Here is an 18440-nt window from a genome sequence, read left to right on the forward strand (position 1 = left end):
AGGGAGGGCAAAACTGTTTGAAGCTTCTAACAGCATGGAGTATCTCCCAAGAAAGAAAAGAGAAATCGACACTCTTTAAGCAAAGGATTAATCCAAGGGCAACTCTGTAGCTCCTGACAGCTGTGACAGCGAAGAAAGACAAGAATGTATGTTACCTGCTGAAGAGGAGATCCTACCAGAGAGATATCCCATCAATGACACCAATCACAGAAGACGACCCATTTCCCCTAGTATACAGCCATTGAAGATTTACAAAGGTATCCAGAAATCTTGGTCATTGTGTGACGAGAAAAAACCTCTTGCTCACATGAGATGGTGGATAGTCTCCAGGCATGAAGTGACAGTTCTCTCACAGCCTGGCGATACATCTCTATGAGCGGCTGGTACAGCAGGTTGTGCCAAGGGGGAATCTCTCTTGGTACCCAGGAAAGTAGAGCTAGCAGGTCCAGATACCACTCGGCATGTGGCCACTTGGGAGCTAGCAGGGTCATCCTGAGATTAGGGGTGATCATGACCCTGTTGATCACCCAATGAATCAGACAAAATAGAGGAAAAGTGTAGGCCTTGGAGATTGTCCAATGGGTGTTGTAAAGCCTCTCCTATTACTGCCCCTGGCACAAAAGAACAGAACACCAGGAGCTTTACATTGTGCCAGGTTGCAAAGAGGCCCTATGTCTGGACCCTGGCAACAAAGCACGTCTGCCACTCTGTTCTGGTTCCCCAAGATTTACCTGACTGACAGATCTACTGAGTGTGCTGCTGCCCACTCGCAAACCTGCACCACCAACATGTGTAGCAGAAGGGAATGTAATTCGTCTGCTTGTTGACCTGCACCAATACTGTACAGTTGTATTGTTGATATACCACCTTGAGATCCAGAATATTGATGTGAAGGTGAACGAAACCAGCAACGAAAGTTGCTTGCGAATTAGTTCAAATTCTTTTTCCAGGAAATCTGGGAAACAAATTCGTAAGGCTCTTAAGAACATTGCTGAATTCGCAAAAACTTTCGTCTTTAAAGTATCCTGACCATATAATTGAGAAAGCAATTCACAAAGCAAACATAATTTTCTACCGACCCCCTCAAAACAAGACCAAAGAGACACCCAACAATAAAATAAGAATTCCTCACCTGGACAGGAATAAAACAGTGACTCAGACTCTTGGAAAATCTAACCCTTTTGCATTTACTTACCCAAACACCTTAGCCAAATCCCAGATTAACGTCCAACAAAACACATCTACCAAGGACACTGGGGTTTACTAAATCCCATGCCAGGACTGTGACCAATCTTACATCGGATTTACTGGTAAATCACTTCCCCAGAGATTAATACAACACAAACAATCAGTTAGGTATGGACAACAGAACTCAGCTATTTTCAACCATATAAATGAACATAACCATAGAATAAACTGGAATTTGTCACATATAATTTATAGCAGCAACTGCCAGTACAAGAGTCAAATGATGGAATCAGCCTTAATAAAAGAGAGGCAGGTAATGAACATCTCAAAAGGAGCATGGGTTTCAGATGTGATCGACAAGGTTTTCATGCAACCAACGCTTAAGAAGATTAAAGGAAGATTATCAGCGGGGGTGACCTAAATCGGCTTACCTGTGGATGGATCTCTTGGTATAAATACCACCTTTTCTGTAAACTTTTCTCCTTCATATACCTGAAGAGAGAGACAGCAGTCTGAAATATAGTACTTTTCTCTCTATACTTTGGTGTTTTTATGGGCTCCTTTTATTAGATGGAATTCTGTTGTAACAGCTTTTTGACCATACCCATATATATATATATATATATATATATATATATATATATATATATATATATATATATATATATATATATCTTAGTCGTTTCGCTTTTGCGAAAGACTGTTTGTATTTTCTTACCACTGTCATTCGTAAGTATTCTGGTTCCTTCTTTCTCCTATGTGATATCTTAGTAGAGTGGTTCTTCTTAAAGTAAAGGAGATGATTCAAACGGATAAGTTGAATAATAGTAGAACAACTTTATTACTGAACTCCATAACAAGAGAGACAGTTCGGTCGTGAGACCATTCCGTTTTATCGCTAGAAATGAACTGACTTCTTAGAGCATCACGTTGATAGCGAAACATTAGCTATCTCAGCGATTCACATAAAAACATACGTAGTCCGCTGGCTCGGAAGTTACAAGTTTCCGGCGCAGGTTAACAGGTCAACCGCTTCCCATGGAAGTTGTTATGAAAAGTTATCAGTAATGCAAAACGATGACATTTCCAAACAAACTTGAACCAGGCTACTGCAGACATCGCATAGCGTGATCTAGATTTGCCTTGGTCACGTAGGACCCTCCTAATTCGCCAATGACCTCAGGTCATGTGTTTTTATTTACAGATATGTAATTCTAAAATGTATTTATTACATTAGGCTCGGACAGCTACCATTCAAGCCTTGAATAACAAAAGTTACTTTAAACATGGTTTCTTAGGAGCGTGCTCGTAACATATGTTTAGATATAAACATAACAAGTGATTAAATGCATAAAAGGTTCTGTTACATACCCTTTTTGGACATATTCATAAACAAAGATAAATGCATGGAAAATGTAGATCCATGTTTGATAATAATAATTATTAGGTACCAAAAAAAAAATCAAAAGGTGAAAATCAAAAGGTTAACATGTATACATGAAGATTATGGTAATAGGTAACCTGATTAAGAATAGCGGTTACTGGTAGATTATGGTAATAGGTAACCTGATTAAGAATAGCGGTTACTGGGAAACACAAACATGATCATGGATAATTGTTAAAGAGTACTTGTCACTCTTTGTAATAGATAAATATAAATGTACAATGGTATAACCGTATAAGTGTGCACAGATTAATATATAGGGCTGGTATATTTTATTAGGTGCCCGAAAAATACTTTTAGGAGTATATTAATATATATATATTGGGCTATAATATTTTATTAGGTGCCCAAGAGATACTTTAACTTGTCCAAATAAAAAGGCGTGAGTCTTTCTTGTCCTATATTTTGCCAGCATAAAGACCGCTTTTCACACACAACACAATTCCAGACAATTTTCCTAGGCACCAAATGAAATGGCCAGTTTCAGGCGGCCCTGAATGTATACGCCTTTAGCGCAACGGGTACGTCATCTGGATGTGACAACACGTTTCCTTGGAGATCCTTCTGTGTACGCCTCAGCCTACGCCAAGCAAAAATGTTGACGGCGATAACCAATATGGCTGTCACGCTGAACACGACCAGCAGCACGTAGTAACGAAGATTTTCTCCACCCGCATAAGTCGGTGACGCGTGGTTCATCTCAGCCAGTTGCGTCAAACGATGAGCCACCCGCGCGTTGTATGGGAGAGGTAGTGATGGGATAATTGTAGTCGCCCAGGTATAGTTCGCAAAATACGTCTTCTCACGTATTATCGTGTTGACCCCTCTGACGGTGTAGTTTGTAGATGTTCCCGTACAACCATCAGCTGCTACAAAGATTGGGGAATGGGCGGTGGTCCCGTCCGGGCATACGACTTGAAAACCGTCTTTGTCGTATCGGATCCAGGAGCCATTATTCATTCTGTAATTTAACTTATTACTGTAAAAGGGATAAAGTTTCCTCAGACAACCTTCGCGTGTATGAGAGAGAGCGCCGTTTAGCACTATGCCTAACTCACATGAATCCATTGATACAGGATAGAATTCAAAAGAGTCAGCTGTACAAACTTTATTATTCATGGCTTCTGAACAGTGAGTGAGTTTATCTAAGTCTTTAATGACTGTATATGATTTCCTATCAGAAGAAATCAGAACATGTCCCGTCAAATTGGATATTACTGGACTTGAGTTATTCGTCATGAAAGTAGGAAACGGTGCTATTTTGTATGATTGCCAAGCATCGGAAGAATCAAAAGGTATAGTGATCATAATCCTATAATTTTCAACTCTGACTGATATTAGGCTATAATAGAACTCTACTTTATGGGCGTCTAATAAAGGAATATAACCTATTTTCTCCCGTCCGTTCTCCAAAGTTAACGTCAGATCTTTAATAGGCATAAGGTGTGGAGATAACACACCCTTTGTCGCTAACGTAATAGCTTCCACATAGTCCTTTGATTTCTCAATAAAATGTGATATTTTGACACGGATATGATCTATTTTCGAACTATAATAAGCTAACGTAGCCAGCAAATGTTGGATTTCCATAATCTGATCGATATTACTAGAATGTTCGTTCACCAAACTCATTATTGATTGATTGAAGATAATGGCTGCGAAGTTCAGACAAAGCTAATTCGGTTTTGTGTTGCAAAACTCAATTCTTTTATTTTGATTATTTATCTTAAGGCGATTTGAAATTCCTAAGCCTAGACTCGCACAGATCCCAAGATGTTTCAGTCCAGCAAGAATAAGCGGGTTGCGGCGTTCGAGATTATTGTGCCGCACAGACCACATCAGCAAGTCACGAGCAAGTTCCTCTGCCTCAGCGGTTTTATTTTGTATGTCATAAGATAACATTTCCGCGACGCTTAGGGTTTGAGCTAGCGAAATCTCTGAGTTAGCATGAAAATGACCTTGGTGCATTTCCTTAAGTGAAATGGTAAACCTCATCAGGTCATTCTTTAAGTTAAGGACGTCATCTTCAGGCAAAAATATGGCTTGCATATCCACTTCTATGACTATATTACTCGATACAATAAAAATGTCTTCTGTTCTTTCGATAATCGAGCCATGATTAAATTCTATTTCTTTCGTCTTAGCGCTCTTTCCATACAACAAAGATGTCTGAACACACAATATCACTCCTAACAATAACAGATTCATTTTTGGAAACCTGCAATGAGTAAAATTTATGTAATAACTCATGTTAAAGAATATGTTTACATACAAATATGATATATATATATATATATATATATATATATATATATATATATATATATTATTATACAAGTTTCATAAATACAACCATTTTTTCCCTCACTCCATCTACCTTTCTTTAGATTCTGATATGTGCCAATGGAGCTATTCTCATATCAGTGGGTTTGGATACATTTTGAACCCTAAATCTATTGGCCGTTAATGTTTCTAAAATGTTAAACGGGCCTTCAAACTTAGGTGTCAGTTTGTAATTTAGACCTTTACGTACGTATACTTGTATGTATACCTGATCGCCCACGGCATATGTTCTAGTTGGCTTAGCTATTTTATCATGATTTCTTTTCATTATAATTTGTGCTTCTTCTAGATTCTTACGAAGTATATTATATCGACTTATGCTTGCATCCATAACATCCTTTAGAGGATTTGATAAATCAATTGTAGGCGTTAATACATGGAAAGGTGTTCTAGCTGGGATACCGTACAGTGCCTCGTGCGGTGTAATTTTAATAGACACATGATATGAGTGATTAAGTGTGCTTAGTACCGCAGGTATGGCAATGTCCCAGTTGGGGTCTGCCCCCCCTAAGGTGACCCTTTAAATGTTTAAAACCTTACGATTTGCCCTTTCCACTAGCGCATTAGACTCTTGGTGATAGATCATGGTATTGATTTTCTTTATGCAAAGGAATTCGCACAAGGAGTTAAGGAAATGATTATTGAACTCCCCGCCCAAGTCTGATATAATGGTGTGTGGAATTCCATGTTTACAAATGTAGCACTCGTAAAACTTTCTAGCGCACTCAACTGCGGTTTTTGTTTTAAGCGCTATCAGTTCTGCATATCGAGTCAAAGGGCAATCTAATGATTACTAGGAGTGCTTATTTTTCCTCTGTCTGACTCGTAAAATCCTGTTGATAAATCTAAGTGTACTCTTTCAAAGGGTTGATTTGGCACGGGTAAGCCCCTAGGCTGACAGGTGTCTTCGTGTGCCCTTTGTATTCTTGACAAGTGCGACAATTTGCTATGTGCTTTTTTATATCTGTAAGCATCGTATGCCAATAAAAAAAATAAAGCTTTGGGCTTTCTGTGACATTAGGGAATAACCCGGGTGTCCATGCAGTGGATTTTCATGCAACCATTTTAAGACAGTGGGTATGAGTGAGATAGGTACCACCACCTGGTTGTTATTCAGCTGTGGTGTGTTGTGGGTTTTCCTCGTCACGGATCTACACAGGATATTATCTTTGATTATATAATTCTGCTGCTTATACTTTATATATTCCTTTTCCTTCGGATTTCCGTTTAACGCAATTATGATTTTTTCTATTTGTTGATCTTTTCTTTGTTCCGTCTGTAATATTTCAGCACTCCAGCCCAGATCTTCCTGTTCAGATATAGTTTTAACAATGAGCGTGGAGGTTGAGATATCTATTAATTCAGCTAATGGCTCGGTACAAGATGAAGAGGGGTTGCGTGATAATGCGTCAGCAATGATCTTTTTGCCTTTCCCGCCAGGTTAAATACCCGATCCCTCGCGCCGAAAAGTCCTGGATGATCATGTGCCACCGAGTTCGCTTAGGGCTGTGACTAAAGCCTTTAAAGAAGTCGGTTAGGGGCTTATGATCAGTGAGAACCTTGACGGGATAACTGTATATTATAAATTTAAAATGCACGAGTGAATTAACAATAGCGAGCCCTTCCTTGTCTATTGCTGCATATTTACTTTCGGAAGGTCTCAGTTTACGTGAATAAAAAGCTATAGGGAAAAACTGTTTATCATACTGTTGAAGCAATACCCCACCTACTCCTAGGTTGAGGCGTCTGTTGCTATAAAGAATTCCTTACCGAAGTCAGGAAATTTCAAGATAGGAGAACTACACAGTTCATCTTTCAATTTATTGAACGCCTGTTGATGATTTTCAGACCATATGAAATCTACGCCCTTTTTTATAAGATCGGTTAGGGGAGCGGCTATGATGGAGTAGTTCCTAATGAACCTCCGGTAATACCCGCTACAGCCTAAAAATTGCTGTATTCCCTTGACGTTTGTGGGAATCGGGAAGTTACGGATAGCCGATACCTTATCATGGACTACTTTAAGACCTTGACTAGACACCGTGAAACCTAAATAAACTAGTTTCTGTTTAAGTTCACACTTACTTATCTTACCCTTAGGTTATGCTGCCTTAGTCTTTGTAGCACTAACTCTAATTTACGTAGATGTTCTTCTAAGGTATTAGAAGAGATTACTAGGTCGTCCATGTAGGCATGTAGGATATCTCCTAACAAGTCTCCAAACACAATGTTTATCATTCTAGTAAAAGTTATAGGAGCACAACGTAAACCAAAAGGCATACGCAAAAATTCATAATGTCCCCTGGCTGTGCTGAAGGCAATGTATGGGATACTCTCTTCTTCCAACGGAATCTGATGGAAGCCCTTTAGTAGGTCCAAGCTGGTAAAATATTTGTTCTGACCTAGTAGAGATAGAATATCGTCAGTACATGGTACTGGGAATCGGTCAGGGATTGTTTCCTCATTTAAGCGACGACAATCGACGCATATCCGCCAAGTTCGATCTTTTTTCGGTACTACTATTAACGGAAAATTATAAGGGCTGTTTGATATCCTAATGACTCCTTCTTTTAGCATTTTACCTACTTCCTCAGTTATCTCATTCTGAAATTTCATAGGAAGTCGGTACGAAGGTACATAGATTACTTTCTGTTTGTCCTTTAGCCTTATTTGATGCTCGATGACATCCGTTTTTCCTAAGGTTCCATCCAAAGTGGAAAAAACATCATGATATTCAGTTAAAAGATTCAAACATTTCTGCTGAATTTCTTCTTCTTGAATGTCCTTATTGATTTTGTTCTTTATAGATTGCAAAAGGGATTCATCCGCAACTGATTGAGCGTGATTGATCTCAGCTACGGTAAGAATGCGATGTTTATAAACTTCCACATCCAAGATATGTTGATTTTTGTGGATTACTAAAGTGGTATTCAAATGATTACAGACTTCGATGTTACATTGTTGTTGTGCGCCGACTGTATAAATGGCTTGTGTGACGGATAATCCGCGTGTTTTCAGAGTGTCGGAAAGGATTAACATTTCAGATCCTGGCAAGGTTTTCTTTACACAACACTAATATGTTCGAAGTTGCGTTCGGCTCTAGAGTTTGCGTGCAAGCTGATATTACGGGCGAGCGAGAATTCTGTTGGGTCGCATGGATTATTTCTTGGTTTATGAGACAAGTGATTGGTTCTTCAATATATGTTACTACTCTGTCTGTCTCCTTATTATCTAAAACTGATTTTAGGGTATTAGAAGACTTATAGAATTTTCCTTTGATATACACGCCGTGTTTGGCAGGGGCTAAGGTAATATTTTGAGTGCCCATAGACGGGTATCCGATAATTACTGCGGGATACATATTAATGTTTTGTACAACGATAAAGGTATCGGAAAACGTGCGCTTACCGACCTTGTACTGAACATGAGTTACTCCTACCACATTTAATTCATTATTTCCTATACCCGAGAGTCTTATTCCGGACTTCTCTATAGGGAAGTTTGAAAAGAGTAAATGATGAGTCCTTAAAACCATGATATTACGTGGACTACCAGAATCAAAGAACAAAGTAAATGACTTATGGTCCAAATTTACTGCATGTAAGGTTGATCGTAACTCGTCTTGACTTATAATTGCATGAATTTGTTGCAAATCTACGGGAACCTGCACAGATTTTTTGGATTCGGCCGTGTGTTTCATAGGAAAATCGATTGCCTCACAATGATCTGATAAATGATTAAACTGATTATTTGATACAAAAGATGTTGATATGGATGACCCAACATCGTCCTCTCCCCCTTTGGAGCTAACTACGTGGTATTTGCTTTGTTTAGCACTACTTGAAAATTCGCTTGACCTTGCAAGTTCTGGCTAGACGGCCAAGGAACAGAGGTACCTGAAGCACGATTTGTTTGTTTTTGCTGTTGTGCAGCATTGCCGTTTGCTTGTTTCTTTTTATAGTACTGAGGACCCTTCTTTTTGTTTGCATTGGCAACTGTTTGCGTGTTTGTAGGATTCTGCTGTTGATTCCGCGAGAAGCAACGATTATATGAATGAGTGGAACTATTATGTATTGAATAAAAACGCGTTCGACAGTCTGAAACCATGTGACCTGGCCGTTTACAGTTATAACAAACCATCCCTGCAGCTTGATTATTATTACGGACCACGTTTACTTGTGGTTTATTCTCATTTTTTGCAAAAACTTGAGTAAGCGAGGGATCAAGGTCGGTACATTTAGACATGTGTTTTTTGATTTGTTTATACACAATCGTCGATGTTGATGCTTGTATTCTTCTCGATGAAGGACATATCTTCGTCTTCATAAAATGTTGCGTTGATTGAAGATCCCGTTTTCCTCTGTTTATATTGACTTAGAGCTGGAAGTTGGTGATTGCAGTTCTTCGTCGACTGATATGGGTCTTGTTAATGTTATTCTTCGTTAATCTCTGCCACCATTCTTAGTCGTTTCGCTTTTGTGAAAGACTGTTTGTATTTTCTTACGACTGTCATTCGTAAGTATTCTGGTTCCTTCTTTCTCCTATGTGATATCTTAGTAGAGTGGTTCTTCTTAAAGTAAAGGAGATGATTCAAACGGATAAGTTGAATAATAGTAGAACAACTTTATTACTGAACTCCATAACAAGAGAGACAGTTCAGTCGTGAGACCGTTCCGTTTTATCGTTAGAAATGAACTGACTTCTTAGAGCATCACGTTGATAGCGAAACATTAGCTATCTCAGCGATTCACATAAAAACATACGTAGTCCGCCGGCTCGGAAGTTACAAGTTTCCGGCGCAGGTTAACAGGTCAACCGCTTCCCATGGAAGTTGTTATGAAAAGTTATCAGTAATGCAAAACGATGACATTTCCAAACAAACTTAAACCAGGCTACTGCAGACATCGCATAGCGTGATCTAGATTTGCCTTGGTCACGTAGGACCCTCCTAATTCGCCAATGACCTCAGGTCATGGGTTTTTATTTACAGATATGTAATTCTAAAATGTATTTATTACATATATATATATATTTATATATATATATATATATATAATATATTTATATATATATATATATATATATATATATATATATATATATATATATATATATATATATATCATGTATATATATATATATATCTATATATATATATATATATATATATATATAGATAATATATGTAATAAATACGTTTTCATTGAAAGCCACGTCAACAACGAATTTAAATCTCCATCCTGGATTGTCCCTTTAGCCTCTTTTCCTTGTCTCATTTGCTTAAAGAACACACCACCCACCCAGAATAACAAACTGTAACCCGGCCCCTATTTCTGTTTTTGTATTAAAGTTCTGTCATCTTCTTTTATATTCAGTGTGAACTTGAAAATGTAGAATAAACTGCAAAAGTCTTTGTTCCAAGTCCCCAGTATTCACTCACCTTTCTACCGTGGATTTAAGGATATTCTCAAGCATGTGCCTGCCTCATGCTAAATTGGGTATATATATATATATATATATATATATATATATATATATATATATATATATATATATATATATATGTATATATATATATATATATATAATATATATTATATATATATATATATATATACATATATATATATGTATATATATATATATATATATATATATATATATATATATATATATATATATATATATATATATATATATATATATATTATATATATATATATATGTATACCCAATTTAGCATGAAGGCACACATGCTTGAGAATATCCTTAAATCCACGGTAGAAAGGTGAGTGAATACTGGGGACTTGGAACAAAGACTTTTGCAGTTTATTCTACATTTTCAAGTTCACACTGAATATAAAAGAAGATGACAGAACTTTATATACAAAAAACAGAAATAGGGGCCGGGTTACAGTTTGTTATTCTGGGTGGTGTGTTCTTTAAGCAAATGAGACAAGGAAAGAGGCTAAAGGGACAATCCAGGATGGAGATTTAAATTCGTTGTTGACGTGGCTTCAATGAAAACGGACTCCAATAGATTCCTTTTACATTGATCTTTGACCCTGTAAATTATTGAGGAATTATCCCAGTTAATAGCATGGCCTGTCTTAAGCCAATGATCCGCAATGCCATTATCGTTAAGCTTCTTGATACAGCATATATGTGCTGAGAACATCTTACCTTTAGATCTTACAATCTTTGCCCTACATAAATTCTATTACATTCTTTACAAGGAATACTGTATACAATATTATTATATTTAAATATTAAGTTAATATCAATTGTTTTCAAAATGAGTAAAGTACTTAGGATGAAATGGTACATAAAGAATATTCCTAAGTTCTTTGTTACCACTAGTTGGATTGTAATGTTTTTTTAATTTATTTTTACAAAGTTCCAAAAAATATGGGGGTAACATGATGAATTTCCTATTTTATCAATAATTTTAAACTCATCTTCCAAAAATTCAGGACTACAAATTCTGAAAGTTCTAATGTACAGACTTGAAAATATTGACACCATCATTTGTTTAGCATGGTTGGAGTAAAAATGGATGTATGACAAACTATTAGTGGGTTTCCTATATACTTTAAAGCAAAAACTGGTGTTATTTCTAACAATTAAGACATCCAAAAATGGTATACAATTATTTTCTACCTATTCTATAAAGACTTTTCTAGATGGTACAAGATTATTAATTGTATGCAAGAAGTCAGGAATACTTACATTTCCTTTTACAATACAAAAGCAGTCATCTACATATTTAACACAAAACACCTAAGACAATAAATTTCTTGGAATAAGTCTAGACTCAAAAAACTCCACGTAAACATTAGACAAAAGTGGCGAAAGAGGGTTACCCATAGCCATACCAAATATTTGTTTATAAATATTACCTGTAAGAGTGAACTTACAATTCTTTTTATACAACTGGAACTTTAGTAAATAAAGATGTTACATCAAAACTGGTTAATTTGTCAGGACTGGATAATTCAATATGGGCGAGTCTAGTACAGAAATCATATAATGTACTGTTTTATTACTTTTCGCCCTTAAATTAACTTTTGAACACATTAACAATGGGAAAAAATGTGAAAAGGGGGACTTTCTGGGTTGACTGGAACGAATTATCCTGATTCCTCTTATTTCTTATGGGGATATTTGTTTCATATATTCTGAACATATTGTATTTCAAACAACCTTCTGGAACGAATTAAGCTTGAAGTCTGAGGTACTACTGTATCTATTGTTAGGAGTAAAACAAAATTCTGGCTGCCATCTTTCTTTTAGTTAGAGTTAGGAAAATCTTTAGGGAACTGCATGCCAACATTTAATTTAGCCTGTGAGACAGAGACAAATAAACTAACATTTAGCTTGTTTTTTCATTGCTACCACGTAACAGCATCAGGTAGATAGGAAGAGTAATTTGTCCAAGAGTCAGTGCCAGGCTCCGTTTGCATAGTCTATCATGGGTTAAAAAGTTCTGTATTAGTGATGGAAGTTACAATTAGCTAGGTGCGGGCAGAGGATTTTTTCCCAAGCCTCTCTCTCTCTCTCTCTCTCTCTCTCTCTCTCTCTCTCTCTCTCTCTCTCTCTCTCTCTCACTCTCTCTCTCTCTCTCGATTGCAGCTACCACGTGGTAGGATAATAGGAAAGTAGGCTAGAATTAGGCAAGCTGTACCCTTATAAGAAAATTACCTCCAAGAGGCAGAGACAGAAACCTGTTACCTAAGTCAGAAGAATTTTGCTTAAAGAAATGCAGTAGCATCAAAGAAAATATATTCATTTTTTGTAGTACCATAAGATAAAAGTAAATAAATCTGTAGTGAATCAAGACACAAAGCGATAACATTTTACAACACTGAAGTAGAGAAAGAAAAGGTACAAGCAACCTTATGTTTTGATCAGCGGTCATTCACCCAGACACACACCCAACCCCCAACCTGTGGGCGACCTAACCATCTGCCTGCCATTCTTGGCATAGCGCTTTCTTGCCCAGAGAGGAACTCGAGCCAACCACTCAGAATCTACTTTAGCACAGGCCTAAAGAAGTCATTTGGTTATTTGTATGAGCATTGATTCTTTCCCACGTAGAAGAGTTAACGAAATAAGATGAGGGAGAAAGGGGGGAACTTGCTTAAGCACATGGGAGAATAGCTTTTATTTCGTGTTATTATCACTGGGTGGTTGAATCATTTTTGCAGGGAGCCATCAGGCGTCCCAATATAAATTTCTTGAAGTAAATTGTATATTTCCTAGCTCTACAAACCTGAGGTCCTTTACTTTAGGAATTACTTTCAGCGTACGCTGGAATACAGCCATTAAATTCTTGAACAAGACCCACCTGCCTGGATGTAAACACTCCATTTTGCCTTTCAGCGCAGGCTTCAGATTGAGGGGTGGCATGAGGTGGGCATTAATGTAAAGGACCATGGGTTTGTATAGTTAGTTAAAATACAATTTAATTTCAAAAACTGTGATTTGTTCCTACATGATATACAATCCCTCAGTCCATGACTTTAGGAAGACTCACTGATTCGTGGGAGGAATGTGAGTGAGCTTCCAGAACTGACTGGAGTTCAGCATACCTAGGATATTCCTCCTGGTCAGAAGAGCGAGGAGGAGTGCCCTGACTCTGACAACTTGATCAGTGTATAGTTGCTGCATGATCAAGAGTCAGATTACTGGGCCTTTTCGACAAAGTTGGAGGCATTAATACTTTGCATTATTGCTAGTCTCTTTTCTTCCCTTCTTAGAGCAAGGAGCGGGATTGCTTCTATGATTCTGATAAGAACAATAGAAAGGAAACTCGATGTGCAAGCTTACTGCATCAAAAGCCTCACCAGCAAGTGTAAGTTCCAGTCCTATCCTCAACCTGAAAGAAGAGGAGTAGAAGTAAAAGGAGGGGAAGGTGGAGAGACCAGTCACTCTCGCATCCTTCTTACCTCTAGAACCACACACCATAGGTGAGATGTAACTTGCCCTCTTGAAGGAGCCGGGTAAGCAAACAAAACTTGTGAGAATCCACCACTGTCCAAGGAAAAGAGGTTCCAATGACCTGTGGGCAGACCCAAAGGAAGAAAGACATAAATGTGGTTGTAATGAGACCGCATCTTTCTTCTGGTCCGAGAGAGCGTACATTGGATGTGTCAAACTGCAGAGGAGTTTCTCACGATCTCAAAGGACTCTGAGGAAGACATGTCTTTAGACACTTCTACATTAGAAGTCAGCAGTGGATAAAGGTATCAACACTCAGTGAAGGGTTTCGATCCTACAAAGGAGTTGGACTCGTCAATAGATGCCGACTTATTGTGTATCTGAGACGTAGTCACGACATGACACCGCATTTTGAAGGGTGAAGCTGAGAACGAACCATGCAAATCGTCCATCTTCTATGCCAATGATGTCAAGAGACGAGATGATGATTCTTGTGAGGTATATGCACATTAGACGAGAATGAAATGCTTTCAAGAGACTGAAGACCCTGTGATGGTAAGACAGAGAAGTTTCTCATCAGTAATTCAATCTCATAGAATCAGAAACAATACTACTTAGTGAGTGACTAAGGTGAATGTGGACCACCGTCTTCACAGTTGAATCGGAGAGAAGTGAACTCTCAAGATTCTGATCACAGAAAATGTCCCGTCGATGATACCAACCAGTGAAGACGGTTCTAATCCCAAGTGTTTTAAAGAGGACTGAAAAAGTTATTCCACTATTTCATTGCTACTCGGTGAGAAAGTTGGTGCTTGCAATGAAGGTGGAGAGTCTTTTAGTAATGAAAACACAGGGATTGTACTGCCTGAAGAACTGCATTTTGTTGGTTGGATCGGGGAGGAACTTTTGTATCTACTCTGGAAGCAGAGCTAGTTGGGCGGGAAACAGGTGAAGTATCTTCCATTTCCAATTTCAATTTGGGGTGAACAACGAATAATGGAACATCTTACAAATTAGAAAATACATATTAGAAGAAAAAAGCCAAATTGTCTGAAGAAAATCATTCTGTGTCATTGCAGCGGCCAGTGGGGCAGGTGTGATGGAACAGAAGACTACAGACTTCTGTTATACTGTGGGGTAAACAGAAAGATGATAATGAGTCTAATGGGATATATCTCTGTCTGAAAATTCTCACAACAGTAAATGTGGAGGATGAGAGGATGAGACATGGGCCTTATGTGAGAATTCCGAGCCAACCAGAGACCTAAGTCTGACGGTCTGGCAGAGAGATTTAGATTGGTAGTTAATCTTCGATAAAGGAGAATCATTACTAAGATGAACGGAATTGCATTCCATAGTGGAATGTGTTCGGCTTAGAGGCATCGAGTGCAAAAAGATACACTCGAGAATCTGCATTTCAACTGAAATGGGAGGGTAAGAAACCCTCTTCTTTGGTGATAATGCAAATGTTGTGGTGCTGTTGGCAAACAATACCAATAGACATCTCAAAATTAAAATTGGAAAGGTTGTCCTGAGTTTCAGGTTAATTAAGAGAAGGTATTATTTGTCTCGGTCACATACCAAAAGAATTGACTTACAGATATGTGCCTATTACTCGGACAGTGCAACTGATAACATACGCATGTCACGAGGAGAACATACTATTATATTTGTAGCTCCCTGTAAATAGACCTCCAGTCTAATTCTTCTTCATTCGAATGACAAGAATAAAGGGTGGAAGCAGACCTCTGTCATTCTCTAATGAAGAGAGTGAAGGAGAAGCTGTCCTGAAGGGAGAATTCTATGGTGATAATAGGACACCAAACATGACTTGTTCAAGCCGGACTGATTTTTCCCAAAACATATCCAGAACAGATTGACGTATGTTCGGTAAGATCCTAAGATTGAATCAATAACATAGCCTCTTGGATTCGAACTCTTTGGAGTAGACTTTGTAGAGTTCCTCTTATTCCCTCATTCATCCCGATGTAACCCAGAAAGTAGAGGGAAAAAAAGAGAGGAGGATTGACTGTTCTTACCCGCTCTTTTCTGAATTCTGTCAAACAAAGCATTCATTCCCTACAACAATTTCGTTCACTCAAATGCGAGTGAAAGTTGAGCAGAGTTCAATGCAGTAAAAGCTGGCGAGAAATTGCCAACTCTTGCTACTCATCTATCTTCTCTGTGATCGAACCTTAAGAAGAGGACTAAACAGAGAACCTCCTCCTATCTCCTTCAGATGCCTTGTCCCAAGGGAGAGTGATATCGATCTTGGCACTTGAAGAATACCATTCCTGGCTTTCACAGGTTGTGTTCGAGCCACCAACGTGGCTCAGTCCCTTCTCTTTCCCTGCACCACTGTCATGATGGAGAGAAGACTACCTATCACTGACTGTAGGTGTACGACCCCCCATTGGAGGCTGTACACTTGGAGAGACTTGTACACGAGTACCAGACACAGCCTCATTTCCTTGAGCCAGAGCCCTTGAAACCAGAGACAAGATAACAAACCAGGGCTTGAACTCCAGGGGCTCCTGAGACACTATATTCTAGGGATAGTGTCCCGGTTCCCACTCCAAAAGGAGTAGGTGAGTTGAAGAGGCAGACAACTGCTTCCTCCCTAAGGAAATGATGCAGACTCTCAGAAGTCTCGAGGCGAGACTTCTTGGGGGTGGAGAAACTACCTTCCTCTTCTTAGGCTGTGGAAGCCTTCGATGAGGGAGGTGAGGAGTAAGATGACAAAGATGATGACCCCTGTGAAAACTCGCTGCAACACAGGAAGGGATGGTGATATGTCATGGCAAGGGACCGCACTGATCAAGAGCAGAGATTGCATTCAGTAGAGTTGAGCACTCAGCTCGGCATGCTGGCTGGCCGAGCCAAGTCAAGTGAGCCGAGCAGATCACCCATAATTATGAGTGGTAATCATCAACAAACCCGACTTTTGCAAGTCAATAAGAGGGTGAGCCCTGTCTCACCCTAGTGCTAAGCAACATGATGAAGCCGAGCACTCAGCATGAGCCAGAGAAACATATGGATCCAAGTGCTCGGCAAGACTCCCATTTATTGTAACAATCATTGGGAATACCCATTGCCTGAGTGTTTGGAAATTACAGAAAACCAAATCACTCTTGAGATCTGTAGAAATTCCAAGGAATTAAATTGCTTAGCGAGACTCCTGATATTTTTAATAACAATTATTGGGGATGTCCATCTCATCAAAGTATTTGGAAGTCACAGGAAACCATAACAATCTAAGAATGCCAGAAACAATAATCGGGAATTCTCGTCTCGCCCAAGTGTTTGCAGATCATAGAAGACCAAAACACTCGGAGAGTGCTAGAAAATCCAAAGAATTTAAGCGCTCAGCAAGACTCCCAAATTCCGTCAAACGATCATCAGGGAGGGGCTCCTCCTCGACTCCTGTAGAAATTGAGGAGGAACAGGCATAAAAACCAGAATATGCAACAGAATATACACTCGAGGCTCCCAAAATGCCAGAACCATAGGGGACAACAAATTGAAATCCGTCCAAAGGAGTGAAAAAGCCAGGGAGAACATAGTCTCCAGGTCCTTGAATCCTAAGAATCTTAACACCAGATGTCGCGATGGTGAGAGGTTTTTCTGTCATTGACAGAAGATCCTTCCAGCATGATGTGGATCTATATGTGATGGTACCCTAAGATCCTTCCAGGAACATAGTCCCCCAATGCTGAATCATCCAGAGAGCACTCTGCAGGGTCCCTTCTATTCACCTCGTCCCTCCTGGTGTAACCATAGGAAGTAGAGGGAATAGGTGAGGAAGAGTGAACGCTCTCGGTCGCCTTGCTAGCAGAACTAGCCAGAGAAGCAAATCACGGGCAGCCATCAACCTGCAGTGATGGCAACAACGTGAGTCTGGGAGAGAATTCTTGTCCTGGAGAAATGATTTCCTGAGGATGGTTATGAAACTCTTGCATGGCAGGAGAAACATTTGCCACAACTCAGACTGGTTGCCATGTCCTGGGTGTAGTTGAGCATGCAAATGACTGTCGTGGGCCAGTACCATCCTCCTACACGTCCCAGTCCTTGTTGAGGCTGAAACCTCTCATGAGGACTGAATGGGGGACTCCCTACTGGTCTAACTGCATGTACGGTACCAAGTCATCACCGCGAGAGCGATCACCGGCAAGGCATGGGTCACCTGAGTGACTTACTCTTTTCTTCCACTCAGCGCCTGAGCCGTGATGGTGAGCGGACTCTGTGTCATTGACTCTAGATACACACGAATCTGTAGATTTGCATGCACTCAGGGAATCTCATGAATGAGCGCCCGACATGGATCTAGTCTTAGGGGTAGAACCTCTAGGACTAGAAACAGAAGTGTGAACTGAAGTTTGCAATTCTACAGCTCCCGACATGCTAGACCCTGAGGACAGCATGACAGCTCCTGTTCCAGAAGGAACAGGCAAGCCAACGGAAGACAGAGGGGGCAACCCTTAGAAGTCCCATGACAAAATTTCTTAGAGGGGGAGACCACCTTCTT

At 39.2% G+C, this 18440-nt stretch overlaps 1 long non-coding RNA gene across 1 annotated transcript in view; it reads right to left on the reverse strand.

Annotated features, from left to right (window-relative positions):
* Positions 1-4423: 4423 nt before the first annotated feature.
* Positions 4424-18440, reverse strand: part of LOC135204755 (uncharacterized) — an 86455-nt gene continuing 72438 nt past the window's right edge. Inside the window, exon 5 of the long non-coding RNA XR_010312332.1 lies at positions 4424-4850. This is a non-coding gene — a long non-coding RNA (uncharacterized LOC135204755). The remainder of the gene's footprint in view (positions 4851-18440) is intronic.

The sequence above is a fragment of the Macrobrachium nipponense genome, chromosome 47 (genome assembly GCF_015104395.2).
Source record: "Macrobrachium nipponense isolate FS-2020 chromosome 47, ASM1510439v2, whole genome shotgun sequence".
In the NCBI taxonomy this organism is placed as follows: Eukaryota; Metazoa; Arthropoda; class Malacostraca; order Decapoda; family Palaemonidae; genus Macrobrachium; species Macrobrachium nipponense.